Source organism: Sinocyclocheilus rhinocerous, unplaced genomic scaffold, assembly GCF_001515625.1.
Source record: "Sinocyclocheilus rhinocerous isolate Xijiao unplaced genomic scaffold, SAMN03320098_v1.1 scaffold1012, whole genome shotgun sequence".
Taxonomy (NCBI): domain Eukaryota; kingdom Metazoa; phylum Chordata; class Actinopteri; order Cypriniformes; family Cyprinidae; genus Sinocyclocheilus; species Sinocyclocheilus rhinocerous.
In genome coordinates this window covers 381753-385175 of record NW_015640039.1, presented here as the reverse complement: position 1 = coordinate 385175, position 3423 = coordinate 381753, and the positions used below count along the sequence as shown (strand labels likewise).

Sequence of the window (3423 nt, the reverse complement as noted above, 5' to 3'; positions counted from 1 at the left end):
TAAGACAACATATTTTTCGTCAGTGATAGAAATATGATTTAAGACGGTAGTGCAAGCAAGTTTAGTTTGAAAACGTTTAATAGTAAATAAGACACAATTAGACAATATTTGATAATAATAATAATAATAATAATAATAATAATCATCATCATCATCATCAATAACTATAAATAAAATATAATAGCTATTATTTTTAACATTGTTAAAATCATACTGTTAATGTAAATCTATAAATGTTAATGTTTATTTTAAAATATTATATATTATTAAATTAATAAATTATATTATATTACTAAATTACCATATTATGAATACCACCTATACTATAATACATAAACTAGCATCATTACTAGGGCTGTGTATCGCCAGCAAAGTCACGATACGATACGTATCACGATACAGAGGCCACGATACGATACATATCACGATACATGACTGCACTGAATTTCACCTCAGCAGAATTTAGAAATAACCGAAGATCACATGATCTTCAAGTGATTTATTATTATTATTATTATTATTATTAGGGCTTCATGTTAATGTTAATTTAATGTTTATGCTAAAAAAAGTGCATATAGCTGCTAATTGTATTTGTTGTTTGTTGATTTTCAAATATAAAACTTATTGAAATGTTTTCAGTGTGTGTATCAGTTCTTTTTGAACACTTTCATCTAATTTGAACAAAACCGTGATAATACTGATAATCGTGATAACTTTGGTCACTATAATCGTGATATGAAATTTTCATACCGTTACATCCCTAACACACGCTCAAGGTTGATTTAAGGCTGATTATACTTGACGCGTCCGCAAGTTCGCTTAGGTGCGCGAGGCAAATATGACGTCATCGCGGTGTTGGCGGAAGTTCGCTTTGAGTGCGCGCGACGTCGTTTCGCGTGGCGGTGTGCACAACATTTTTTGTAACTTTCCGCGCAGCTCCGCTTCCGAAGATGCACGAGTTCAAAACGACTCTAGCCGAACATGCACGTCTGTGCCAGGATTTGTGTGAAACAGAAGCAGTTTGACTCACACAGATCACGCTGCGGCCGAACTCAGACATTCAGGAACAAACTTTTTAGCGCTGCCATACAGGGCCAGCTGTATCGATACTCGTATCGTCAAATCTCTGTGACGATACATCATCGTATCGATATTTTGAACACAGCACTAATCATTACTATTGTTATTTTCAACAACAAAAATAAATTAATAAATATATCTAAGAAAAATAGTTATAATTATTGTTGTTGATACTGAAAAACAATTATAAATAGATAATTCCACCACTACCCTTAATTCGTTGCAGACATCCTGGCATCCAGTTTATTGGGTGAGGGGACTGAGACGATTTGTTAATCTAATGAATAACTGATTTGTTAAATCAAATGAAAAATTGTGTGTTTGATTGGTCCAGACGCTACATAACAAACACAAACTAGCAATACTTTCAAATACAAAATTAATATATAAATAATATAAATTATCATTAATACAATACAAAATGGTCATTATTACTATTGTTGTTGTTATTATTATTATTATTATTATCAAGTTAATGTAAAATATTCTAACAAATTTGATAACAAATAGAATTTTAAAACAAATATAATCTGTTTATTTAAATAATCTGAATCTGTTGATTTCAAAATATAAACTATTATATAATGAATATCTCCAGTACTATTAAAACAATAAATAAACTATCATTATTATTTACATTATCAATAATATTAATAATAAATTTAACAATTTACAATAGTAATCATTTCTACATAATATTAATTTATATTGTGCGATAATTTTAATTATGACTGCTATGTTTTCATTAAAAAAAATAGAGAGAGATTGACTCCTAAAATAAGATTTTAAAATCATCCTTAAATCATGGAGACAAGGTTTTTTTTTTTTTTTACCCAAAACAGGGACAATTCCAGCCACTAGTCCAGCCTCTATAGTTCTCTATTTGATCTTTTTTTTGTTTAGTTTTTTATCTTAATGTAGGCCATGTCTAGCCATAGATAACATTCGTTCAAAATCACTCCCTGTCTCCAGGGCTGACTTGGGAGGAAAAGTAAAGCATGACAAGTTGGCACAGGTCCTCATGGAGACCAGCTCGACTGCGGTTGCCATGGTGTGGGCAGGAAACCTGTTATGGCAGGTCTTTGGAGCACTTTGACATTTTCACAAAGGCAAGTAATTGCCCATGTTTTCGGCCTTTTGAAACTGGGATACTTGTCACACAAATACTGAGAATCTGGCATCATTGTCAATCTAGGAAATAGACTGAGGAAATACACTTGCAATCTACCTATCAAAATATAGTTTTGGCACTAACAAAAAAGGAAAAAGCATAAATACGATGGCTTAGAATAGTTATGCAGCAAAAGTGTAATACTTCTACTCGAACAGAGACGCTTCTAGCTACACAAGCTCAGTATTGTGTTGCTGTTCTGCAAAAAAAAAAAAAGCACAATATTTCTGGTCATTGGAGGTTTAGGAAGTGGCCGGTAGAACCACACTGACACATTTATATGGCGGACCATTCCTCTCGTGACTTCCTGTGTGGGTGGGAACAGGTCAAGGGCACATGCAAAGTCTCTCTCCACATTAGCACCCCTTTGAGACTCACTCCAACAACTAGAGCAGCAGACGTTTTCTGGGACGAGTCTTTTTAAGAGTATATGAACCCACTGAACTCTTTCTTATGAAAATGACTAAGTGTTTTTATACCACTTCTGCTCAGTTAGAAAGGAGAACTTTTGACTCTCAGCCTTCGGTGAAGCTTAAATGCAAAAAAGGTTGTATTGACAATACAATGTTATATTGACATTAAGGGAGTTGACAGAGGTGAAGCTACCTGTTGTTTGACGGATGCGTCTCTTGTGTAAAGATTCACATCACAAATGATATTTTGCTGACTGTATGTGGTAAAGATCAGAATTAGAGTGCAGTATTAAACTACATGCAATAATTGCAATAACGACAAACATATTGCTTGATAAATATTTATAGACTAGACAAGGCTAATTATAAAATGGATAGTTAGTGGTGATGGTGTTAAGTTTGTTTCTTCAAGTTTTTCCTCAAATAGTAGCTGAAAAATGACATCCCCTGAAAGGTTATAATCTATTAAAAGATCTCAAACCACTTTCAGTGATATACCGTATTGGCCCGAATATAAGACGACCCTGATTATAAGACGACCCCCCCTTTTTCCAGATGTACCTTTTGGAAAAAGGCTTTTTAAAAACCAAATCTTGTTTTTTCTCAGTAAAACACATTTTGTCTTCAATTATTTTCATATTGCATATTTTTCCTATTTTAATTTTTGTTTTGAAAGTATGGTAAAAACTGGTAAAATGTACCAACAATCACATTAAAAAAATATACACTTTTTGATATACCATAAAAAAAAAAAAAAAA

General features: G+C 32.5%; 1 protein-coding gene across 1 annotated transcript in view; it reads right to left on the bottom strand.

Annotated features, from left to right (window-relative positions):
- LOC107752278 (striatin-4-like) overlaps positions 1–3423 on the bottom strand; it is a 26977-nt gene that overhangs the window by 16624 nt on the left and 6930 nt on the right. The gene's annotated exons all lie outside the window — the stretch shown is intronic.